Source organism: Canis aureus, chromosome 2, assembly GCF_053574225.1.
Source record: "Canis aureus isolate CA01 chromosome 2, VMU_Caureus_v.1.0, whole genome shotgun sequence".
Classification (NCBI taxonomy): Eukaryota; Metazoa; Chordata; class Mammalia; order Carnivora; family Canidae; genus Canis; species Canis aureus.
This window is the reverse complement of record NC_135612.1, coordinates 19,860,311-19,887,973: the sequence shown is the minus strand read 5'-3', so window position 1 is coordinate 19,887,973 and position 27,663 is coordinate 19,860,311. Positions and strand designations below refer to the sequence as shown.

The 27,663-nt window shown below is 35.4% G+C and overlaps 1 protein-coding gene across 6 annotated transcripts in view; it reads right to left on the bottom strand.

The window, feature by feature from the left end:
• LOC144293967 (uncharacterized) overlaps nt 1–27,663 on the bottom strand; it is a 1,010,193-nt gene that overhangs the window by 49,418 nt on the left and 933,112 nt on the right. The window contains exon 25 of one of the 6 annotated variants that reach the window (XM_077865384.1): nt 16,606–16,636. The exons of 4 other annotated variants lie outside the window; for them this stretch is intronic. The gene's annotated coding sequence lies outside the window, so the exon portion shown is untranslated. Of the gene's footprint in view, nt 1–16,605; nt 16,642–27,663 lie in introns of all 6 variants that reach the window. One more of the 6 variants, XM_077865377.1, reaches the window with a different exon arrangement.

Sequence of the window (27,663 nt, the reverse complement as noted above, 5' to 3'; positions counted from 1 at the left end):
TTAGATACTAGTATTGTTTCTATGATTAGATGCTTCTCAGGCATTTGTCTTAAATTAAATTTCCATATGTTTAAGGCAGTGACTTACTAACGCAGAATTTTGGCATTTGCATGTATTTTATTCCATTGCAAAATTCTATAGCATCTGTAATTATTTAATGATCAAAACAGTTACTTGATCTTGTCAATATTGCTATTTCTAACTAACATATGAGAATGGAGATGTCCTTTTTTTCTCTTTCACATATTAATTATCACACTAAATTGAAAAACAGAATAAAAAAAGTTTTCATTCTCAAATAATTATTGCTTGTCATCCCAACCTGAGAAGCATTGAGCTAAGTGGAGAAGTGTTACTTTTCTAAAGATAAAAACTCAATTTACACTTACCATTTGGAATTCTTCTGATAAAAAACTCACCTGGAAATTAATACTAATTATAATTTCTAGGTCTCTAGCAAGAGAGGAAAATAGTCACAAGAGCTCTGGTCTACCAGGCCTGGTAACTGGATTTTAGGTGAAGCAATCTATGAATAGTGCCTGCTAAGGAACCTAGAACAGTTTCTGGAGGCTCAAGAATAAGAGTAAGACTATATTTCATCCACCCTGAGTTAACATCTTTCCACATTGTATTTTATATTGGTATAGAGATGAAGTCTTTTTTTTTTTTTAAAGTTTTATTTATTTATTTGAGAAAGAGCAAAAGAGATAGCAACAGAGATAGCAAGATAGCTGGAGCAGGGAGGAGAGGGAGAAGCAGGCTGCCTGCTGAGCCACATGGGCCTGGGGCTTGATCCCAGGGTCCTGGGATCATGACCTGAGCCTGAGCTGAAGGTAGACAATCAACTGAGCCACACAGGTTCCCTGGTGCTCTTTTTTTTTTTTTCTTCACTTTTTTGGAAAGATTTTATTTATTTGAATGAGAGAGTACAAGAGAGAAAGCATACACAAATGGGGTGAATGGGGTCAGGGAGAGAGAGAGAAACAGGCTTCCTGCTGAGCCAGGACCCTGGGCTGCTCCTCTCAGCTGAAGGCAGACACTTAACCAACTGAGCCACCCAGGTCCCCATGATTATGTCTTTTATTTTTTTCCTTTTCTCTCTCCTTTTTTTTTGTATTGAATTATACTTGGTATATACTGTTATATTAGTTTCAGGTGTACAATGCAATAATTCAATAATTCTATAGATTATTTGGTATTCCTCAGGATGAATGTACTCTTATCTCTTTTATCTATTTCACCCATCCCTGACTCTCCTCCCCAGACAACCACCAATTTGTTCTCTGTATTTAGGGGTGTATTTTTATTTTTCCCTTTTTTTTCTATTTATTCATTTGTTTTGCTTCCTAAATTCCACATGACTGAAATCATATAGTATTTGTCTTTCTCCATCTGACTTATTTCACTTAATATAATGCCCTCTAACTCCATCCAGGTTTTTATAAATGGCCAGATGTCATTCTTTTTAATGACTGAATAATAGTCTACTGAGCTCAAACACACACACACACACACACACACACACACACACACACACACTACCTACATCTTCTTTATCCATGTATCTCTTGATAGACATTTGGGTTGCTTCCATATCTTGGCTATTATAAATAATGCTGCAATAAAGATAGGGGTGCATATGTCTTTTCAATTTAGTGTTTTCATATTCTTTGAGAAATACCTAGTAATGGAATTTACTAGATCATATGGTAATTGTATTTTTAATTTTTTGAGAAACCTCCATACTGTTTTCCCCAGTGACCACATAGATTGCATTCCTACCAACAGTGCATGAGGGTTCCTTTTTCTTCACATCTTTGTCAACACTTGTTTCTTTTGTTGTTGATTTTACCCATCCTAACAGGTGTAAGGTGATATCTTATTGTGGTTTTGATTTATACTTCCCTGATGATTAGTGGTGTTGAGTATCTTTTCATATGTCTGTTGGCCATGTGTATGTTTTCTTTAGAAAAATGTCTATTTAAGTTCTCCGCCCATTTTTAAATAAGATTGTTTATTATTTCAGTGTTGAGTTATATAAGTCCTTTTTATATTTTGGGTATTAACTTCTTATTGGATATATCATTTGCAAATATCTTCTCCCATTCTGTAGGCTGTCATTTTGTTTTGTTGGTGAAAGTTTCCTTCACTGTGCAAAAGCTTTTTATTTTGGTGTAGTTCTAATAGTTTAATTTTGCTTTTGTTTCCCTTAGCTGATGAGGCAAATCTAGAGAAATGTTTCCACAGCCAATGTCAAAGAAATCACTGCCTGTGTTTTATTTCAGGAGTTTTATGGTTTCAGGTCTCAAATTTTGAGTTTATTTTTATGTATAGTGTAATAAACTTGTCCAGTTTCATTGTTTTGTCTGTGGCTTTCGAGTTTTCCCAGCACCATTTGTTGAAAAGACTGTCTTTTCCCCATTGTATATTTTTGCTTCTTTTGCCCTCGATTAATTACTTGACCATTCATTAATGAACATGACCTAATTTACCATTAAGGGTAGGTTTATTTCTGGGCTATTTTATTCCTTTGATCCATGAGCATGGAATATTGTTTCATTTGTTTGTGTCATCTTCAATTTCTCTCATCAGTGTTTTACAGTTTTTGAATACAGGTCTTTCACTTCCTTGGTTAAATTTATTCCTAGGTATTTTATTCTTTTTGGTGCAATTGTAAATGATTTCTTAATTTCTCTTTCTTAATTTAATTTCTCTTTTTGCTACTTCATTACTAGTGTACAGAAACGCAACAGATTCAGATTTCCATGTATGAATTTTTTTTATCTCTGACTTTATCAGTTCTAGTAGTTGTTTTGGAAAAGTCTTTAGGGTTGTGTATATGTTGTACCATGTCATCTGTAAATAGTGACAGTTTTACTTCTTCCTTACCAATTTGGATGCTTCCTTTCCCCCTCCCTTTTTTTGTATTCAATTGCTGCAGCTAGGACTTCAGTACTATGGTGAATGAAAGTGGTGAGAATGGACATCCTTGTCTTCTTCTTGATCTTAGAGGAAAAGCTGTCAGTTTTTCACCATTGAAGATGATGTTAGCTGTAGGTTTTTCATATATGGCCTTTATTATGTTCAGATATGTTCCCTCTAAACCTACTTTATTGAGAGTTTTTATCATGAATGGATATACTTTGTCTAATGCTTTTAATGCATCTACTGAGATAATCATATGATTTTTATCCTTTCTTTTGTTGATGTGATGTTTCAAATTGATTGATTTGTGAATATTGAACCACCCTTGTGTCCCTGGAATAAATCCCACTTGATAGTGGTGAATGATTTTTTTAATGTATTGTTAGATTCCATTTGTTAATATTGAGGATTTTTGCATCTGTGTTTCTAGAGATATTGGCTTATAGTGATGATATCCATTATAATCAACAGTACTTCATATTAGATAACATACAATATTTAAGGATAATAGTTGGCATTTATTGAGTATCTGCTGTGTCTAAGCCACTGTATTTTATACAGGGTATCTTACATAACCTCATGAGATCTTTAAGATGAAAAAGCAGATATTTAGAGAGGTGGACAACTTACCTAAGTCACAAATCTGAATCTCTGACTTGCTACTCTAAGATTCTCTGCTACATTGCTGACATGGTAAAAGGGGAAAAGGGAAAATGGCTCTGTGGATATAGGGGTGCCATTGAGAACCAATGAAAGGAAATGAAATTAGGCCTCAGGGAAAGATGGACCAGAAAGTAGAACTCTGTCAGGCTTTTTCATAGATTTCTCTTTGTTGTGTCACTGCTCCCTGAACAAATGCTTTCTTTTTTTTTTTTTTCTGCAGGCTGGCTTTGTCTGTTGTGGCACAAGACATAAATTTTCCCTTTACCCATCATCTAGCTCATTTAAAATAGCTTAGTATCCTCTAGGTATAGAAAAGGAAGGAGGGAGTCACCCTGTACTAAAGTAAGAGTTTCTCTACACTGCTGTTAATTGAAGAGTTTTCCAGAGAATGAGGAACTGTTAGATCATAGAATGGATAGACACTCTCAAAGTTGTGCATACTCATTCAGTGTGGTGTGGACTCTCACAAAATGCACAGGAATATATGTAGTTGGGTCTTAATTTTGGAACAAGCCAGTATTCCTTTGGGTGCTGTCTTATGTACAACTACCTTTTAGTCTAAGTTTGTCCTATAGTTCATTTGGTGACTTGGATATGCATACATAGTATGTCTCTTAATATTCGGAGTAACATCTTCCAGTAAATAATATGGAATACAGTGCTGTCTGTTTTGAGGAAGCAGAGGTCACTGTAAGTTAGGGAAGCATCATGGGTAATACGAAACTTAAACTAAGTTCTCAAAGGTATATAGAATTTAGATGTGCAGAGAAGAGGAAGCCAGTTAAGGTAAAGGGCAGTCTTATTTGCTGACAAATGGTATAAAGAGGCTGAGGATATCAAGGAAAAATTAGTTGTATTTTATGGAAATTTGAGAATTGTTTGGAAGTTAGTTTGTACACTTGATCATAGCCAAAAGGCCAAGAAGTGATTGGAAGTTAGTTTATAACAGATTGTGTAGAACTGTGACAAAGATTGCATAGCTATTCAATAAGTCCATTGATTTTTATGTGGCACATTTTTCAAGCTCTTTTTTTTTTTCAAGCTCTTTTACAGATATCCTGGACATATGACTTATAGTGGCCAATGGAATGGACCAATACCCTCTATATAATAAAATAACCCACTATATAATCCTCTACTTTCTGTCTTTCTCATTTGCTGACTTGATTTTGGACTCATGTTGAAAATCATAAAACTCTGTTTGTCTTGCTTCTGAATGATTGAATGGAACAGAGGCCCTTCTTATGTGCAATTGGAATTTACATGAGTGAGAAATAAATTCCTATGGGGACAAGCCACTGGAAAGCTGTTACAGGAGGTAGCTAATACGAGAACCTAATGGTCCAGAATAAGGTGTTCAACCTTTATCTCATAAAAGTAAGAAGGCTTTTGAGTAAAAAGCCAGGAGGATGAAATAAATGTTTTAATAAGATCAGTGTGACAGAAGGAAGCAGGACAGCTAGAAGCAGGGAGAGATGATAGCCTGAGTTACTAGATAGAAGGCAATTATTCCAAAAGCCAGACAAAAGAGAACCAAGGGGATCAAGCCACATGACGACAAAGGAAGAGAGTTCCATGCATTGGATTTCAAAGTTACCAAAAATCTCAATAATGCCAAGAGGCCAAGTCTTAAGAAAAAGCCAACAAATCTAATGGTGTAGAGACTAATGGTGATCTTTGAAATGCTCATGTGAATAGAATAATAAAAGTGGAAACTAGCATGCAGTGGCTTAAGAAGGAAATACATAGTATCAGTCAGAAAAAAATTAGGCAAGCAAGTTTGAAATAAAAGTTAAGTTTTGTAAGATTCCAAATCTAGTAATACCTCTGTACCTGTTAGATGGTTTTCAACAAGGGTTACAGTGTTGGACGCTATAAAGCGTTCCCCTTTAGTCTCATTTTGCCTTCCTCCATGATAATGAACCCCAGTGAATCATGGGCCTCATTTTCCTGAGATGACCTTAGAATTCTCAACATCATGCTCTAGGTACTAATCTCCAATTCATTTGGGTTGGCAGTACTTTTTTTTGCTAATTGTGTTTTTTCATAATCTTAGAAATTTTGCCTTTTTCAGGGTTGTAGAAAGGAGACTGAGGAGGAGTAATACAAATACTACTTAGCTATACATGACTGGGTTGTGTTAGAAATTTCTCAAACCCACAGCAGTGAAAATTTATCATAATTCTACACTCATTTCTTGTCTATCAAGCCATTTTCTTACATTGATTTTCTCCACAATTGGTATCATTATTTTTCCATTGTCTTTTAATATTATGCTTTAGGGTCACTCAGTTCTTTATGATTGTCACCACTATTATTTAATGATAACATTTACATAGAATCTTTTCCTCGAAGAATCCTTACACATGCCATACTTCATATAGTTCAGTAGATGAAAGGAAAACTATTTGAACTCCTCTGTCAGAATTTCTTTTTTCTCTCAGGGTTTCTCTATCTGGGACTTAGTTTGAGCTGTGGGCTTTCTGCCAGCTGGAAGCTGGACTGATTTTTGTGAGTGGAGCCATAGCCCTTATATGTTAGTGTAGCATTACAGTGGTTTTCTGTTTCCCATTAGTCATTTAAGAAGAAGCACTCAAATGTGATCTGCGTTTTATAACATAAGTTCTGTATAACACTAGTAGCCCCAGGACCTGTTAATAGCAAGATGGCACAATTAAATGGCATTATTTTTGGAGGCATAGACCTGTGTGAAATTTTGACAGGGTTACCACCTTGATCCCTATTTAAAAGCTTATATACCAGGTGAGAAGGACATAGGCTGGCACTATTATCATCTATTAAAACTATAGTAACAATTATTTTTCACAAATTAATAGCTGGTCACTCAGTGGTAAAAAGGTGTAAGGATAAGATAGAAAACCTGAAAGTTCACCCAGCAAGAAGTGCTGTGACAAGAACATTATTAGGGCTCAATGCATATGTATACTTATTGCCTAAATTTTGATTGGGCTAAGAAATCAGAAAATTCTTAAATTAGGTGAGATGATGTTAAGATACTTAAAGTCTGGATAGGAAATGGAACATAGTATCTTTTTCTGTTTATAGGCATTCTTAGTTAAATTGACGAAGTGAGATAATAACTTTTATTGGATATTTATTATGCAACAGGCATTGTTTGTTTTGAATGTGTTATGTATTATCTCAGACTGTTTCACGCAAGAATCAATTCATCTTCGAGAAATTAAAACTTCTTAAAAAGAAAACATTTAAAAAATAATGTGTACTGCTTAATAATATGCACAGAACTTAACTGATTACTATAAATTATCCTTAACTCCTTGGTCTAGTTCACTGACATCAATAGGCTCTTATGATTCTTCACTCTGTGTGTGTGTGTGAGTGTGTGTATTTTATACACTAAATGTCAGAGTTAAGGAAACAAAATTGTCTAAAGCAAAATTTATCTTAATCAGAACTACATTACTAATTTCATCATCAAGAGAAATCTTTTTTTTTTTAATTTTATTTATTTATTTATTTATGATAGTCACAGAGAGAGAGAGAGAGGGGCAGAGACACAGGCAGAGGGAGAAGCAGGCTCCATGCACCCACCGGGAGCCTGATGTGGGACTCGATCCCGGGTCTCCAGGATCACGCCCTGGGCCAAAGGCAGGCGCCAAACCGCTGCGCCACCCAGGGATTCCCATCAAGAGAAATCTTATATGAGTTTTAGAGCTATTTTTTGATTCCATACAGATTTTTATTTGAAAGATAAACATTAAAAATATATTGATTCTGATGCTTCTTAGATGACTTTGTAGAAAGAATAGGTGTACAGGATTTGTTCAATTATTTTTTGGAAACCGATATTTTTGTCTCATGAAGAAAAGCAAAAATTCTGGATTTTCAATGAGCCATCTATTGTTTATCTTTTTAAATATTTTCGTTTTTAAGAAATGCAACACCTTTTATTTTCTGGTTCTCCATTTTATATAGATTTTTTTCTGCTGGAATTAGTAGAAATTATGCTCTTGTGGTATTTTGATGTGCATGGATGTGTTTTTTTTTCTGTTTTCGAAAGCATATATAAGTTTGCTTAGTTAATTAAGACATTTTAGAAAATGATATTGGTTCCTGAAGGAGCTGGACTTTAAAATAGTGTTGAAATGACATATTACCTTAAGAGAGTAACCTTTGTTTTAAACACATGTATTATTCTAAATGGGAGGTACTCTTGAGTGCAGTGCTGAATTTCAAGTTTCTCTGCACTGTTTAAGAGGGCAGAGAGGGTCATTGCCTATCTCTAGTACCACTACCCCAATCCAAGCTAAAGAAGGACTTTTCTTTCTGGGAAATAGTATCTTTTCATTCTAATATGGTGCATATAAATGTGAATTCATCTACTGTTCTGGGAGTCAGATCTTCCAAAAAGATTCTACATTATCCTAAAAGTATAATGAGCTCCCTCCTTGTGTGGATCAAGTATACCAAAGGTGGTTTGGGTAGTATCTTCCTAATTACGTTACAGTGCCTTTGGGAATTGGATATCATAGACCAGTGCTTCTCCAACTTTAATATCTATATGGATTACTGGGAGAACTTGTTAAAATGTCAGTTCTGATTCAGTTAAGTTTGGAGGTGAGACCTAATATTCTGTATTTCTAGCAAGCTTCTAGGAGATGCTAATGCAACTGTTCCATTTTTCCTCTTTGAGTAGCAAGGCATTAGAAAATGATAATTGGGAAGAACTGCCTTATTTTGACTCTTGCTCATAGTGGTCATGTTCCGTGCTCTACACTTTCCACTGATTCTGGATTTTCAGTTTTTGGTAAACATCTGATACTCCTAGTTAGGGCACTTGCACGTGTTCTCTAAAAACAAAAACAAAAACAAAAAACCACCACCAACAAAACTATGTCCCAGCTTGTCACCTAGCTTACACCCATAGCTGTATCTCACCTAAGCATCTTTTACTCAGGCAAAACATTCATTTTTTGTGTGTGGGCTAGGCATTACCATAGCACATCAATATCACCTTTAAAAATAATAATTTCACTTATATCGACTTGGGCAATGTTTGCTTTTTCCATTAAATGTTAAAATCCATGACATGGTAAGATCCTTAACACCAGAGCTTTTATCTATTCTCAGAATGTCCTTTAGGCTTGGAAGCAAGGCCCTGACCTGAATGTAACTGCAGAAACCTTTGGACTGCCTTCCTTGGAATTTACTAAGTTCCCCTTTAATATGTGGCACTGGCTCAGACTCAAGCCCAGCCTGAAATGTACATGGATGGGCCCGTCCTTGTTTCTCCCCTTTGGGTACCCTCTGGAGATATATCAGCCTAATTACACCTCAGTCAACCAGATGCTAGAGTAGCTATGAGACTTATATCTATAGGATCATCCTGGAACCCCAGGCCAGGCTGGTTCCTAATTGAGGACTGGCAAATGGAGCACTCCCACTGGCCAGAGTAAAATTTCTTTTGGAGGATTGGTGATTTGAGACCACTAGGGTAATGCTGACATAGCTGATTTGGAATGATTCAAATTGTTTATATAGATAGGAGCCTACAAAATTTTTACTTTTTAAGATTGTACTTATTTATTCATGAGAGACACACAGAGAGAGGCAGAGACATAGGGCAGAGGGAGAAGCAGGCTCGCTGTGGGGAGCTTGATGTGGGCCTCAATCTCTGGACCCTGGGATCACATCCTGAGCCAAAGGCAGATGCTCAACTGCTGAGTCACCCAGGTGTCCCCCGACAAAAAATTTTATTGGAATCCCAAAAACCCTAAGGGTGGCCCTGCTTATCTTAGTCATTGATAGGTGTTATGAGGTAATTCAAAATGAAATGAATATCCCATGTGTTTTACAATCAAATGGGATCTAAATGCTACAAAAATGGAATGGAGACAAAAGGTAGCTCTCATCTTGATCTTGGGCTTTCAAGGTCTTCCTGGCCACCAGATGAGATAAATGAAGTCATGATACAAGCCACAAATATGGGAGTCTCTTAGGATGCATTTGTCAGGTGGCACTTTCAATTTTGACCACAAAAGAGCCCAACCTCATATTTCTCAGCATTTTCTTAACTCTTTTTCTGTTACACTGATACCACAATGTGTGCTCCATATGTGAAAGCAAAGTTAAATCAAAAGCTGCTTTTTCCCTCCAGAAGTCTGTACTTACTATATTGAGCTAAAACTGTGATATCAGAAGGTAAAACTACATGAGTAATACAGTCTGACATGCTGAATCATAATTGGGCACAACACAAATACATCGCTTCTGAAAATGACGCCTGAAAACATCATTCTTAACCACTAAACTATGCTACTAACATTACTTTGGAAATCCTTTCACTATTAATCTAACTTTAAACAGTGTGCTTTTCCTTTTCTAGCATAGCAGGATTAAAGGCCAAAAGAAGACCGGCATGTTTGGAATCACCTTTATAACAAGGAGTTTGCTGAAAAACAAGGCATTTTAGTTGAAAGCCTCATACTTAAGGGCATATGACTGAGAGCCCATCAGCCTCGCAGTAGGTGCACCTAGATTCTGGAGGCAGGTGTGCCATTTGCTCATGAAGCAACCTTGAATGGGCAAGGCAAGCCAATTTGCTGGCCCCCAGTTTCTTCACTTATAAGTTGAGGCTAGATTAAGTTATTGGAAGGCGTCTTCCTGTTCAAAATCTATGAGAAAAAGTCCTTCAGGTACTTCATTGGCCCCTCTCAGCCAGTTAGGCTCAGCCTCAAGACTGTAGTCCTAGTGAAAAAGGGAGCCAGGGTTGGGCAGCTGATTAAATAGAGCAGCTCTATGGGGCTTCTTCTCTCCATTAGGTATCTTTGCTTTGGATGGCACTGAATTAGGGCTTCTGATGAAATTGGTTGGACATAGATACTGGTTTAAATGTTGGAAAATCAAATCATTTAACACTTCTGGTTAGTTATTTGCTACCCATTTTATTCCTAGATACTGTACTGTTTTAAAGATGAGGGGAGACCTCTGAGGCTTCTCTTTATCTTTCGTGCCCATTACTATCATCCCAGAGTGGGTCACCATCATCATTATCCTGGAATTCTGGTCATAGCTACCTGTTGTTGTCTTTGTGCTACTCTTATTCTCCCCACTCCAAAAAAAAAAAAAAATTCATTCTCTAGACAGTAGTTAGGACTCTGCTACATCTTTTTGCCTCCTTTTGTTGTAATTGATATTCTCTCTCCAGTTCTATATCCCAGGGCACTAACTTAAATTGATGGGGTCATTGATGGGCTTCCTTACCTTTTGGCTTCTATTGACTTTCGTCAATTGAGGAGGCACTGGTAAGAGAACAGTGGGGTTATTTATCACTTAGGTTATCTATTACCTAGGCTCTTTACTTTTCAGGGTACTGTCTGGCAGGGACAGTGAGCCTCTTCCGAAGGCTCATATCATATCATACAACCCTCTCTTTCAGTTTTGGCTACAGCTATAGCTCTAAGTTCTGGGGATTCCTTCCTTTCCTTGTCCTTTTGGTCCCAGGGGTGATAATGCATCCCCACTGTCTGTAACTTCAGAATACTTCAAACTTTCCTATTCCCCCCCCCTTCACCCCATTGTTATATTTACAAATAGTCCCTTTATTAAATGCTCTTTAATTAAATCACCTGAGTGTGTCATATACTTTCTGCCATGTCCTTGACTGATAGAGGAGAGAGATAATGCATATACTATAAAACTCACCATTTTGAAGCGTACAATTTGGTGGTTTTTAGTATATTCACAAGACTGTGCACCTATCATCAATTCCAGAACATTCTTATCACCCTAAAAACAAATCTTGTAGCCACTAGTAGGTACTCTTCATTTCTTCCTACCCTTACTTTCTGGCAACTACTAACCTACTTTCTATATCTATTCTGGATAGGTCATACACATGCAATCATAGAATATGTGATTTTTTTGTCTGATTTATTTCACTAAGCATAACATTTTAGGGATCATCCATGTTGTAGCATGTATCAGTGCTTCATTCTTTTTTATCACCTAATGGTATTCCATTTTATGGATATACCACTTTGTTTACTATTCATTGCTTTATTGATATTTAAGTTGGTTCCACTTGGAGTATTATGAATAATGCTCTATGAATATTCATGTATCAGTTTTTGTATGAACATAAACTTTCAGTTCTCTTGGGTATATACCTAAAAGTGGAATTGTTGAATCATGTGGTAACTCTGTTTAACTTTCTGGGAAACTATCAAACTGTTTTCTACAGTAGCTAAACCATTTTATATTCTGCTAGCATGTAGGAAGATTATAATTTCTCCACATCATTGTCAACACTCATTGTTTTTTTTCAAATTATTTTTAATTAATTTCAGCACCCAACATGGTGCTTGAACTCACAATCCCAAGATCAAGAGTCACATGATCTATTCCCAGTGCCAGGCAGGCACCTCTGTTCTCCTTTAAAAAAAAATATTATGAAAACATTATTACTGGTATCCTAGGGTTTAAGATTTTATTTATTCATGAGAGACAGAGAGAGAGAGGCAGAGACACAGGCAGAGGGAGAAGCAGGCTCCCCTCAGGGAGCCCAATGTGGGACTGGATCCTGGGACTCAAGGATCACACCCTGAGCTGAAGGCAGTTTCTCAACCACTGAGCCACACAGGTGTTCCTATCCTAGTGTTTTTAAAGTGGTAGCTCACTGAGGTTTTGATTTACATTTCCCTAATAATATCATTTTACTTAATGTTGAGTTTCTCTACATGTACTTATTAGCCATTTGTATAACTTTTTGGGAGAAACAGCTATCCAAATCTATGACTATTTTTAATTGGGTTATTTATCTTTTTATTGTTTAACTGTAGGAATTATCTTCTGTTTTTTTTTATCTTCTTATTGTTAAATTGCAGATATTTTTTCCCATTCTGTGGATTGTTTTTTCATTTTCTTGATAGCATTCTTTGATATAAACAAGTTTTCCATTTTGATAAAGTCTCTTTTGGCTATTTTTTCCATTAAAGCTCTAACATGTTAATCCTAATTATCCTGAATTTACTGTTTAATAACTACTACACGTGTATCATATCTGAGTTTGGTACTCATGCTTGCTGTGTCTCTTTAGACACAATGTTTTCTTGACTTTTAGCATTCCTTATAACTTTTTGTTGAAAACCAGACATGATATATTGGGTAATAGGAACTGAAGTAAATAGGCCTATAATATGAAGATTTATCTTAATCTGGCTAAGAGTTGGTCTGTGTTTGTGTTTGCTATAGGTATAGATGCCAGTAGTTTCACATTTCTCAAGTGTTCTTGTTTTATTTACCCTGTTGACTTTTGAGCTTCCCTAAGTACTCAGAGAGAGTCTTGCAGTTCTTTCAGCTGTAATCCACTGTTGTTACACTGGAGCCCTGTTGATGTGGTAAGGTATGGAGGAGGAGGAGATTAAATATGGTCTTTTTTAATCTGAAAATTAAATCTTAGTTTGCCTGCATTTTAGGGCTGTAACCTTTACAAGTATTTCTCTGGTTGTATAACTTTCTCCCCTCTGCCTCCTATCCTTTACTTGGGCTGTAGCATCTAATCTGTTTCCTTGAATCTCTGATTTGTGTTTTCCATTCTTTTTTTTTTTTTTTTTTAATTTTTCTTCTTTCTTTAGGTAGAACAGAAGGCTAGAGAGTGGAGTTGGAATTCCCTTTCCTCATCTAGGATGAATCTCAGGCAATAGTCCTTTCCCCTGAATTATAGGACTTTGTTGTAGAGAAGGATCTGGATGTGTTTCACAATGGTTATTCTTCTTCTGCTCTTGCCAGAGAGGGATCTTTCTTGCATCTTCATTGTGAGAATTTGGTGGGGTTCCTAGCAGCAAAATCCACACAAGTTTGGGGTTTCTCCCTCCCCAAGACTGTGGTCTCTTGGAGTATCTCATTTTTATACTAGTCCACTCAGCTTCCAGTAGTTTGTCAAAAATTATCAGATAAGTGTTCCTACCAGTCTATGGCTCCAATGACCTGCTCCAGACAAGTGGATCTTGGCTGGGACTTGAGATTTTCCTGTCTCTCTGAATGTTTGGGTGGCAGTGTGGCACTTTGCACTGCCGCCTTAGTTCTCTGTCGTTCAAGAAGTCATTGCTTTTCAGCTTATTCAGTTCTTTATTAATGTATGGAAATGAGTAGTGACTTCTACACTCTTCCTATGTCTGAATTGAAACTAGAAGTCATATATGTATTTTTGAATTCTGAAATATACAATATTAGTAAGCCTTGAAAAAAGTAACTAAAGAATAGAACATGAAAACATGAGGAAATATTTTCTAGCTTAATTATGATAGGCCATGTAATAATTTGATCTGTGGCTGTGAGTATAAATGGAAGTAGCAAACTAGATAAAAATTTACTTCCTCCAAAAATGAGCTATATGTCCAATGTTAGTAATCAGTGGATTTCTCTATTTCACATCTCATTTATGTGAAATACTGTTTTGATGTTCTTTTGACAAGAGAAAGAGATTTTTTCATAGGAAGTGGCATAAAATTTGGTGATTCAGAAAGTCTGTCATGGGATTTGTTTTTGTATAGATATTATTATTTTGCATGTAAAACAGCCTTCAGAAGACCACAATGATCCCAGTTTCACTGAAAAGTCACATGTTGATGCAAACCTTATGTTCGCACAGTGGCTGCCTTTTAGTACATCAAACCCTAGTGAACATCATTAGATCAAATGACTGTAAAAGGTCTTAAGTGGAATGATTTTGATCTGCTCTACACATTTCCCACTGGATTTTTGTCCACATTACATAATCACTGTACATTTGGCACAGTATGTTGCCTTTGAAAGAGCTTCAAGATTAAGGAAGCATGAAGACAGAATTGGCCATAAAATCAGAAAGGAGTACTAGAAATATATATGCTGCAAAAACTAAAACCTTACTTCCTCCTTCAGTGTAAACTAAAAGCTCATGTTGAGCCAAAGCTTTATGATTAAGGTCTCAACTTAGATAAGCATTAAAGGCTATAACATTATTTATCTTCTGATTGGCTAAGCATTAGTATTAAGAAATCTATTTAGTAAAGAATACTAAAATTCTTACTCCTGTATAGAAAATGGTCCTATTTACTCTAGGGTGGTCAGTAAGTGTGGATATGAAAAATCACTTGTCAATATACTTATAACAGATTAATATGAAAGCATTTCTGCTTTAAGGAAGAGTTTCAATGAAGGAAGGACCCTATAGATGTGGATAGACTTTTAAGGAGATATTGACAAATGAACAAATATGAAATGTACTTCTCCAAATTGAGAAGGTGACATGCATATATCTTCTAATACATAGCGTTTTCCTATCCCAGACCAATTCTCCCAGTATGAGTAGACTTAATAAAACAATGGTGACATTAACTTCAAAGAGTTGGGATGTGCTCAGAAGTCACCTTTGGATTCCCCACAAACTTCTACCTTCACTTTTATTCTCTTCCAATTGAATGGACTTTAAGTTTAAACTTTACCTCATACAATGGCATCACTCTTCTTGTTGCTGTTTAGCATTATTATTACAAATACAGAGTTTAATTTAGGGCCTGTTTCTACCTAACCATGATCAATAATATTATATTATTTTCATAGGTAAAGTGGTTAGAAGGTCAAAGCAATTAAGTCAGAATAAATGTTTTAGAAAATAAACTTTTGTTTGTTGGGAATAGCCCATAGGAATATTCAAAGATGTGCTAGAGTCAACTTTTATCAGCTCATAAGAGCCAGTTAAGTTTTCATTAATTTGGCATGCTGATTATTTAATGGGCTGTTGTTAAAAATTAAAATATGCAGGCCTAGCTTTTATTATAAATTACTTAATTCTAATAAATATAAAAACATTTCCTAATTAACTTACTGCATTATACTATTACTTATGTTCTTGAGGTTATTAATATAGTAGAAATACTATACAATGATGTGTTATTAGGTAGTTTTTCCCAACTCCCTATTCATTGATGTCACTTAGGTAGCTTGAAATTGGCCATGGCCCGAGTATTTACACCATGAAATCACCAAATGTTAATAGTTGGGGATTACATTATTGTTTTCTTGATTGTACAAGCTTAAAAAAAGTGATGGAGAAAATGTTAACAATGCAGATTAAATTTAAGTGCCTCGTATTTATTAATTACATTATGAGTAGCACAAAAATAAAATAACTTTTTCTGTTGTCTGATAACTATTATTCAGTTTAGCACAGAAATTGCTCATACATGTCAATGACATGAGAGTGACGTTCTGCTACGTGTCTTAATTGTATCGCCTTCTTACTCTTTGTTATTGGTAAATTGTGTACTACAAAATCTTTACATTGGTGAAATTTATTTAAAACTTCTGTGCATAAAAAAAAAAAACTTCTGTGCATAGATATACACACATTTTTCTTTCCCAGTGATGTAGTTAAACATTTCTCAGCATGCCACTGAGGGTATGTGGGAAACCATGAAGGTTGGGCTACATTTGACCAATTCTTTGTCAGTACAGGTGATAATTACCCCAATATGCAGTAAGGAAAAGAACTTTTCATGACACAAAACTAGTCAGCTATGTGAAATACGCAACTTTATTGAGCTGCTGAATTGCTACCTAGTTTTCCTAATGTAGCATGGACTTCATTTTTTCATTATAGAGTCTCCATGTTTTAAAAGTGGACATAGCAACACAATATTGATATCATCTTTTAACTCACTGCAATTGCTGGTGTGGTGAGAGTGCTTTGAAACAATGAACTGGGATCTTTTTTTTCCTCCTCAGAATTCTGCAAGCCTTCTTGTCTTTCAAATGTCACTTATCTGTTTAAAGATACTTATTTGGGCAAAACGTATTTTTTAATTCCAATAGCATTTTTTTACACATCTTATAGCACAATTAAAAATTTTTTTTTCTAGATATTTGTCTTAAGTTAATGTGTAGCTTTTTTTTCACTCCTGCTAGATCCAATATGTGGCCACATGGTTCAGAACAGGAAAAAGAAAGGAAGGAAAAAAGAAATAGATTTAGAAGTCATTATTTTGTTATACTCACAGTTAAATGCTGGTTTTCTCTAATTCAGTATCTGAGCTGGCAAAGGATTAACAGAGATGGAGAAAGAAGCTTCAATGGAGGGCATACAAAAATCATACTACTCAGCTTTGTTTTTTTTTTAATTTAAGCCAAAAAAAATCTAATATTAATTAATGTCTTCACTGTGTAGAAGACATTCTTCTAGAGAGATCGCTGTCTTCACCATAGAAAACTATCTAGAGAAATCTATACATTCAATGTAATCCCTATAAAAATATCATCAACTTATTTCAGAGTTGGAACAAATAATCCTAAAATTTGTATGGAATGAGAGAATATCTCAAATAACCAAAGGAATGTTAAAAAAGAAAGCCAAAACTGGTGGCATAACAATTCTGGATTTCAAGCTCTAATGCAGAGCTGTAGTCATCAAGACAGTATGGTACTGGCACAAAAACAGACACATAGATCCATGGAACAGAATAGAGAATCTGGAAATAGACCCTTAATTCTATGGTCAACTAATTTTTGACAAATAAGGAAAGAATATGCAATAGAAAAAAGACAGTCTCTTCAAAAATGGTATTGGGAGAATTGGACAGCCACATGCAGAAGAATTAAATTGGACCATTTTCTTACACCATACACAAAAATAAACTCAAAATGGATGAGAGATCTAAATGTGAGACATTAGGTCCTAGAGGAGAACACCTTTGTGACCTTGGCTGCAGCAACTTCTTTTTTTTTTTTACTTTCAAATTCTTAAAATTAATTAATTAATTAATTAATTAATTAATTAAAAAGAGAGTGAGAGAGAGAGCACCAGCAGTGGGGAGAGGGAGAAGCAGGTTTTCCGTTGAACTGGGAGCCTGACGTGGGGCTTGGTCCTAGGATGATGACCTGAATCAAAGGCAGATGCTTAACTGATGGAGCCACCCAGGCATCCCTTTAGCAACTTCTTACAAGACACATCTCACATTTCCAAAGGCAAGGAAAACAAAGGCAAAAATGAACTATTGAGACTTCATCAAAATAAAAAGCCTTTGCACAGCAAACTAGTCAACAAAACTAAAAGACAACTGACAGAATCAGAGAAGATATTTGCAAATGACATATTAGAAAAAGGGCTAATATCCAAAATCTATAAGGAACTTCTCAAACCTGACACCCAAAGAACAAATAATCCATTCAAGAAATGGCCAGAAGACGTGAAAGGGCATTTCTCCAAAAAAGGCATCCAAATGGCCAACAGACACATGAAAAAATGCTCAACATCACTCAGCATCAGGGAATACAAATCAAAACCACAATGAGATACTACCTCACGTCAGTCAGAATTGCTTAAATGAGTAAGTCAGGAAACAATAGATGTTGAGGGTGTGGAGAAAGGGGAACCCTCATACACTTTTGGTGAGAATGCAAACTGGTGCAGCCACTCTGGAAAACAGTATGGAGGTTCCTCAGAAAGTTGAAAATAGAGCTATCCTACGACCCAGGAATTGTGCTACTAGGTATTTTACTCCAAATATATAAATGTAGTGATCCAAAGGGGCACCTGCACCCCAATGTTTATAGCAGCAATGTCCACAATAGCCAAACAATGGAAAGAGAGTAGATGTCCATCGACAGTTGAATGGATAAAGAAGGTGTGGTATATATATACAATGGAATACTACTTGGCCATCAAAAAATGAAATCTTGCCATTTGCAAGGTCATGGCTGGAACTACAGAATATTATGCTAAGCGAAATAAGTCCATCAAGTAAAGATAATTAAATGATTTCACTCATATGTGGAATTTAAGAAACAAAACAGAAGCTCATAAGGGAAGATAGGAAAAAAAATTAAACAAGATGAAATCAGAGAGGGAGACAAACCACGAGACTCTTAATCATAAGAAACAAACTGAGGGTCACTGGAGGGGATGTGGGTGGAAGGATGGGGTCATTGCGTGACCGACATTAAGGAGGCCAGGTGATGTAATGAGTACTGGGTATTATATAAGACTGATGAATCACCTCTACCTCTGAAACTAATAATACATTATATGTTAATTAATTGAATTTAAATAAAAGAAAAATAAGAAAACAGAAACACTACATTCTGCCTAGAGGGTCCCAAACTATAAAATGAAGAGCTATTTTAAAATGTTTGTATCCTGTCCTTGGGGGTAGGGGGTGATAAATCAGTTCTCACATTAAATTGTTGAACAATGATAGGCACTGTTCAACAATTAGAAAAAACTCAGTGGTGATTTTTTTTTTTTTTTTTTTTTTTAGAATTAAGTTGTAACAGAGACTTGTGAATATCCAGTTGGCTGTATGTGGGCTAAGCTTTGCAATTAGTGTTCCAGCCCTTTCTCTAGTTCAGTCTAGGCATTTTAGCAGTCTGTAGTGATTCCTTTCTATATATCGAAATGTCACAAAACTCAGGAAATTGGAGTATAGGGATATACATGTGTACCAGTTTAGGTTTTGTAATGGTATTTAGACATCTGTCCTTCTAGAATAAAGATCTGGGGCTATGGAGTGATATTGATAGGTAGGCATTCAAAATTTACTCTGAATAGGTGACATGCATGGATACAATAAAAATTATAAAAATATAAAATATGAAAAATTTCAACCCTGTGCTATTTCCCATCCACCTAGCCTATGCCCTTTCTCTACAGAAGTGAATCAATTACATCACTATTTTTTGTGTATATAACCAGATGTGTGTGTGTTTTAACACAAACTCAAGATGTGAATGCACATTATGAACGTATTATACTTTTACTGAGCAATTACATTTCTGGAAATCTGTCCTACAGACATATTTGTGTACATTAACATGAAGGCTTGCAAAGCTATTTATTGCAGCATTGATATCAAAAGATGAGAAAAAAAGATTTCCATCAATAAGAAACAAGTTAAATACATTATGGTACATCCATACAGTGTAAATATATGCATTTGTGGGAGACAAAAAGGAGAAGAAACTTTCTCTCTCCTGAAATGTTGAAATGGAAATTTTCAATGGGTATATATTGCTATGTGAAACAAATATTGTAAAATATGTCTAGATGCTAACTTTTATGTTAAAGAGGAAATAAGGCTTCTAAATTGAAAAACAATTTAAAAAAAAGATTGTTTAAATATAGAGCTTAAGGCAGAAACAACTTTATCTTTTAATTTATCTTCAAGGGTACTAAAAAGGAAAACACATACTATTAAATTTATGGATCCCAATTAAGTAATTTTACTTAATTCTAGTTCCAAACAATGCAAAGTTAAAAATAGGGAACACAACTAGAAAAAATGGTAAATAAATTATGGAATGTCTACACAGTGCAATATAACTCATTAAAGTGAGTTTTACACTATTAGAAAATGCCTTATAAAATATACAACTCATGTAAAGACGAAAAAGTAAGCCAAGCATTGTCTAATAAATTAGTGTGATTAATACATTTGTTATAGGGCAGTAGAAAATACACAGAAAGGCTAACAGTAATCATCTTTGGGTGTGGAATTATGGGTGATTTTGTTTTCTTAATTAAACAATTCTTTATTTTCTGAAATTTCACTGCTGATTTCCTATTGTTGGAATATATAGAAAAATAAAGTTTATCTTAAAAGGTGATTGAAATCTTTCTGGAAGATGGTAATTGAAGAAAATAACTCAAACTTGGTGCCTTTGTTAGTTGGGAGGAGAGGAATATAATTCATTCTTGGCATGAAAGGTGACTCATTCTCCCCCTCCTTTTCCTCTTTTTCTTTCCTAGGTCAAACAATTTGAGTCTAAATAGGTAGCTCAATAGCTTAGTAGACAAGAAGTTGGCTTGTCAGTAATAAAATAGATGAAATATTTGTAACTTTTATCCAACAAAATTATGTTGTCTTAGTAATACTTTTACTGTGCTTCATAAAATATAGCAAAAATATTTATTTTGATTCTTTTAATATTTATCATTCAAGGATGTGTTAAATCTTCCAGGTATAAAACATTATACATTTCTTGCAAAGCTGAAATTGGCTAATTTAGGTTAGATGAGTATGGATGTGAGGGTCAGTTGTCCAAAATTTTCAAGAAAAATGTCTGTTGTGAAATAAGATATTTTAGTGGTAGAAGAGAGAAGGAAATAATTGTTTAGCTTTATCATGAGTCTTTATTTAAGTATTATATAATTGTACATTTTAATTGATCTGAATATTGTTTTCAAGACATTTTAGTGCTTTTCAAATCCATCCTTCTTTGTATAACTTATGCCTGAACTGTTGTATTAGTCTTCAATCTCTCCTCGCAAATTGAATTTATCTTTGATTCTTCATTCTTCTTCACTCCACACAGCTAATCAATAACTGAGTATGAGAGTCTTTAATATTTGTCTTTCTTGTTAGACTGCAGGCTCTGTGAGGAATAGAGACACTATGCATTCAGTGATGTATCCTTGGTGCCTGGTTAGAGTACGCATGCAACATAGAGTTTTTAAATATCTGAATCAACATGGCTGGTACAGAACTCTTTTCCCTAGTGATCCCTGTGTGAAGTTCATCAAGCTTCCCAAATCAATCCTTAATCAGTTTTGGGAAATTACTGGCCATTGTCTCTTCAAATATTTCTTGTGCTCCACATTGTATCTTTTTACTCTTGTGTTGACATCAATTACATATATGTTAGTATATCTGATCATATTCTGTTCTATTATTTTTTCTCTATGTGTTTCAGTTTAGATTTTCTATTTGAGTTCTCATTTTCCTTTTCTGTTGGGTCCAGCCTACTGTTATATCATCAATGAGTCAGCAATTTCAGTATTTTTCATTTCTAGAAAGTCCATGGTTTTTTTAATAGATCTCAATTCTTTATTGATATACTCCATATTTTCTTCCATTATAACCATTTCCCTCATATTTTATTTAAATAAATAAATGAGAGGTATATTAAAATCCTTTTCTTTGGTTTAAGTTCTTGAATCATCTGTAAGTCTCTTTCTCTCTGCTGTTTCAATAATTTACAATCAATTAATCATATTTTTAAGCATGTACCAAGTTTTGATTGGATGCTAGACCTTGTGAATGACTTTTAAAGGCTCTTAAAGCTATTTTCCCACGCAGAAATGTAATTTTGTCGGAGGAAAAGAGAGGCAGATAGAGTAGCAGTGGATTATTTGGATCTGTGGAGGGTTGATTTTTGTAAGAACAGATCTAGTTTTTATAGTTCCTAGTATTAGGAAGTGGCTCTTTTGGCATTTTAATGAAAATTTGAATTGTTTACCAAGCCCCTCTAAATTGACAAAACTTGAATTCCAAACTCTATTTCCCTAGCATCAGGAGGTGTTGAAATTTGTTGCTTTCCTCTTTTGATTGCTAGATGTTGCTTACTTCTGGGATGTGTATGTTGTTTTAGAGTGTGCTAATGCTGGATGGGTATTTGTGTGCATCTTTTGCAGGCTTCCTCCTGTATAGTTCCCTCTACTCTGAATTTTCCTTCAGCATATAATTACTCTTTCAGTCCAAAATTCCCACTCTTACATGTTTCACCAATTAGCTAAGAATCCAGTTTCCTGCTTGAGCTTTGCTACTTATACTGTGTCATCAAACTGAAAAGTGCTTTTAGGGGAAGAGCCAGATAAATGTGTAATTTACCTGATGTGTCTGTTTTCTTTTCAGGATAGGAATCTAATTTTTTTCCTACTTTGGATGCTTCTGAATACTTTCAAGTTATTGTTATATCTTGTATGGGTTTCCTACAGCTTTGATAACAAAGTATCAAAACCCGGATGGTTAAAAATAACAGAGAGTTATTTATCTCATATTCTTGGAGGTTCAGAGTCCAAAATCAAGGAGTCATCTAGTCGTGCCTCTTTGATGGCTTAGGAGAGAGTCCTTTCATGCATCTAGCTTTTGGTATTTGTTGGCAGTCTTTCCATTTCCATGGTTTGAAGATAAATCACTGCAGTAAGGTAGCCATCTTGTCCTTGTGTGTCTTCATACCATCCTTTTCCTCCTTGTCTGTCTTTGTGTCCAAATTTTCTCTTTATGAGAGCACTATTCAGATTAGAGGCCATCCTAATGACCTTCTTTTACCTTGTTTTAACTGGATTACCTGTGTAAAGACTCCATTTGTATGAGAGTCCAAAAAAAAAAAAAAAACCCCACAAAAGTAATGATTATGATAGAAGACACAAGTAGCAGTTACATGGGGGAGGGGGGGGGCGGGGAAGGAATGAGAGAAAACTGAAGGAGTAAGGAAATATTGTGTCTTAATCTGAATGGTGTTTATGTAGGTGTATAAAGTTATTAAAATTGTTAATTTGAGATAGCACAATTTACACATTTTAGTGTGTGCGAGGGAGTAAAAGTGTTCCTTAGTCTTTCAGTGGCCCTTTTCAGGAACAGCAACTATTTTAGGATTAAATCATCCCTGAATGCTAGGATCATTCTCCAGGCCTCTGTCCTCTCTGGGATTCTCGCCTTGCAATTTTATACTGTTGAGTAAGATTTCTAGACCTTCAAGCACAGTTTTCTTTTCAAATTAAAAATAATTTTGTCCAGCTTTTCTAGTTGACATTAGTATGGTAGGGTTTGGGGTGCTTAGTTTTCCATTATGGGGACCAAGCCTAGGTCTATTCATTGGGAATCTTTGTAACCATAGAGAAACTCCATAGATATTCAAATTTGATTTACTATATCTGACTTTGGGATCTTCTTGCTGATTTTGAAAATTGAGTGAAAATTGGCTTAAAAATGAACTCTTTCCTGTGTCAGGGCCTTGCCAAGATTCCTTTTCCCCATCTCACCAGCATACTTTTCAAGAGTTCTCCTTAAATTAAATGATCAGATTATTTGTTTCCACATGACTTCACCATGCTATCTTCTGAAAAAAACCACACCTATCTTTGCTGCCTCCACTTACCTTACTGCTGCATTCATTTGACAACTTAAAAAACAGCAATTTATCTCTATGATTTAATTGGCTCTTCTTTTAAAATAATTTATTGTTTTATCCCTCCCCTCTCCTAACACACTTTGGTAGTTTTTTATAAGCGAGTTCTCATTTGTATGTGGTTTGGACATGTTTCTAAGCATTATTCATGTGCAGGAGTTTTGTAGCAGCACTGAATTATAAACTCTGCTTATAAAGAATTTTATTTCATCTCTTCTATATTCCACATATAACACAGAATGCCTAGCCCAATACAATAGGTATTCTTGAAAGTCTGCTGACCATGTGACATCAGGACTATTCACATTTCTTCTCTCCTGCTGAATTCAGTGAAATTATATTTAACCCTTAGGAGCAATTCTAAGTAGTACTTGGCAAGACTGAATAACCAGGTTAATTTTGTACTTTGCAAGGACTTTAATAAAGTGAAAACATCTACTTATATGCTTCAATTTATGTATTTGCTAATTTGATCTGTATATTTGTGACTTTTAAGTTTCTAAAACAGAAATCATTAGAGTTATTTACAAAGTATTTTTAGCCATGTTCACATATGCCATATAAAATGAACAAACAAATATATTACCAAGGTAAGACCTTGAATCTGAAATGTCCAGATAAAAAAGCATTTTTTTTTTATGATTGAAGCCATTCATTTACTCACTAATTTAATATAATCTATTGAATGCCTATCAAATGCTAGAAATGTGTTAGGCACTGAGTTCTTGCCTGGATGGAGCTTATTACCAGTGACAGGGACAGAAAATAAAAACCAAGTTAACAAATTAATTTCTAATAGTTGTAAATTAAGAAAAATAGATTAGTGTAAAGGAATTAAAAATGAAAGGAGAGTTATCAAAGATAGGTTGGTCAGGGAAAGCCTTTCTAAGTTCATGATCTTTGAACACAGACATGAATAAAATGAAGAAGCAAGCTACTGGAAGATCAAGGGTTTATTCCAGACAAAGAGAACAGCAAGCATTAAGGTATTGAGGTAGAATAAGCCTTGATGTATTCAAGGAAGTGTAAGAAGGACACTGTGGATAAATTGTAGTGTGCAAGAAGGAACATAATAGGAAATGAGACTGGAAAAATAGATAAGAGCTAGATGATGAAGGCAAGTATTAGGAACTTTGATTTCATTCTGAGTATGTTGGAAAGCCATGGGAAGAGTTTAGATAGATTAGTAATAAAATGTGGTATGATGAGACTTTAAATTTCCCTCTGGCTACAGTGTGGGGGAAAGAGTAGAAGCTATGACGTTAGTTATGAGGCTATTATACAAGGCTATTATAGCAGTTTGGAAGGAAGATGAAGGAGATTTGGAAGAGAACAGTAGCAGCAGACATGGTAAGATATGATGAGGTTCAGGTTATATTTTGAAAGAACTGGAAAAGGAAAGGCAAAAAAAACTTTCAAGGATGACACATTGGTTTTTGTTCTATGTAACCAGACAAATCATTGTGCCATTTACAGAGCTGAGAAACGAGGGTAAGAACAAATTGAAATAGAATAGAAGTTCTGCTTTAGATATGCTACATTTAAGAATCTAAGAGATATCCAATGGCAGTGTTGAATAGGTAATTGATGAAAAAAATGTGGATTTCAGGAAAGAGATTGAGCCTGGAGATATGACTTAACAGTTGGATGAGAAAAATTGAGGAGTGATTATAAATATAGAAAAGGAGCAGGTTAAGCCTGGGATCTGTCAACATTTAAAGACTGAGTACAAGCCAGAAAGAGACTGTTAGTAATATAGAAATGTTATTAATTCAAATGAAAAAAGTGTTTCAAGAAGGGAGATGTAATCACTTGTTCTGAGTTCTACAAAGAGGTGAGGAAAGATGAAGATAATTCATTAATTACTGTCTGGGTACTGATAGCCCTAGTAAAGGAGATATAAATTGGGACTTAATAAATACTTAAATTTATTAATAAATCTTTAAATATACACAAATATATATGTGTATTTACTTATACACAACACACACACATACTACACACACAAAGGGTGTGGAGGGAGAAAAAAATGCCATTGTATGCTAATAAAAATGATCCAGTAGAGAGGGATAGATAGGTGATGTAGGAAAGAAGGAGGTAAATGGGAACGTGACCTAGGCACAGTTTACAGAAACTGGAGTTAGAGAAGTTAGACTTAATCAGAACTGAGGACATTTCATTCATTTTGTCAGGAGATAAGTCAAATATGTTTTGCAGTATTTGCAGGAAAGTTGGTAGATTCTTAAAATTAAAGTCATTAAAATTAAAACTCATTAATATTAGGGGTAGAATCATCACCTAAGAGTGAGTGACTGGAAGAGGTGTTGGAGGTTAAGGGAAATGGTGTGAAATAGTCTGAGAAAATGGGGAAATGAATTGACTAGAAAAATAAAATCAGAACGCCCAGCTTAGTGAGGTCTACTTGATGTTTGTGGTCATATGTTTATATAAAACCATTCACTGTAGCTTTTTTTTTTTTTTTTTTTACAAAATCCTTTCATGTAATAGATTTAACCAGGTTTGAAGTTTTGCCAAAAGGGTACAACAGAAGGAGGAGAGGCTTTGTAGGTAATTTGGAGGTAATTATAATGATGGGACCCACTGAACGGTAGAATCAAATCTCTGGAGGGAAGTGAAGTCATGGTGGCTTTTATAGACAGGAAAGTAACAGGGATTTGGGGCTTCAGTGAGGTCAAAGAAATTTTGGAGTGGGGATACTTGAGTTTGAGATATTAGCAGTCATATAGTTATGATTCTATTACAAGGTATAGGATGGACCATGAGGGTTAGTGTCTGAGAGACGGTGAGACAAATCGGCTATTGGACATGTGGACCAGGCTTTTGAATGGATTGTCCATATGGATGTTAAAATAACTAAAATTGATCATAAGAGTAGAGAAATACAATGAGCCAGATGTTAAGACCAGTTCTGTCACTTACGTCTAGATTCTTCCTCTGTATCTACTCAAGGATATGGCTCTAGAAAGTTTTCCTTCCATCTCCTACTTCCTTTTCTACAGAAAATTCTTATCAGCATACAAACATGCTATTATTTTTACCATAATGAAAAACAAAACAGGGAAACAACAAAGGAAATCTTTTAACTTCGTAGCCTCTTCTGGGTACTCTCTCATTTCTTTATTGTCCCTTACAGCAAAATTCCTAAAAACAGTTATCTATAGTCACTAGTTTTGATTAATTGCTTACATTTCTCTCTTGAATCTATTCCAATCATGCCTTTATACAAATTAATCAATTAAATAGGAGGAAAGGACAAAACTTTGTCAACTACAAGGAGAGGTTACATGTTTGATGGCCTAAGCTAAACAGAGTTTGGGTTTTTGAGGGAGAGAGAGTAGAAATTTTCTGGAAGCAGCAAGAGCTAAGGGAATGCCTACTTTGCTTTCAGGCTCTGTGTTTTATAGTACATGGGAAGTAGATAGTCACACTTGAAAGAGATGCAGGTGAGGCAAAGCCTTGTGGAAGAGCCAGCTTTGGGTTAGAGTAAGATAATAAATGGAACGTTGGGAAATTTGTGTTTGGAATAGAGGAAATTCTGCTGACAGCAGGCCATGACTTTCAGAGGCACCTTTGGAGAGTGTGGAGTGGGGGATCCCTGAGTGGCTCGGTGGTTTAGCACCTGCCTTTGGCCCAAGGCATGATCCTGGAGTCCTGGGGTAGGGTCCTGCATCGGGCTCCTGGCATGGAGCCTGCTTCTCCCTCTGCCTGTGACTCTGCCTCTTTCTCTCTCTACGTCTACCATGAATAAATAAATAAATAAAAATCTTTAGAGAGTGTGGAGTGCTGTATGTGTGTGGGAGGACTGGGTTAGATTTAGAGACATACGGAAAAGAATCTGGCTGCTGATGAATGATCCAGGAGGACTGAGTTTTTATTGATGACTGAGGTAGACAGAGATGTCAGCCAGGATAAAATTGGTCCAGATGGTCTCTTGGGAAGGTGGATATCGCTTATAACTATAGCATCTTTTTGAGGACTCATCTTTTAGAGTCAGTGTAGTGGTGAGGTGGCAATGATGTGGTGGTACCTGCAGGGGTGAGAACAGGGGTGGAAAGTTCTAGTGTGTATCAAGAACATGAACTTAGTAAAACACGCCTCTCACAAATGCAGTTAAGGATCATGTGGCAAAAA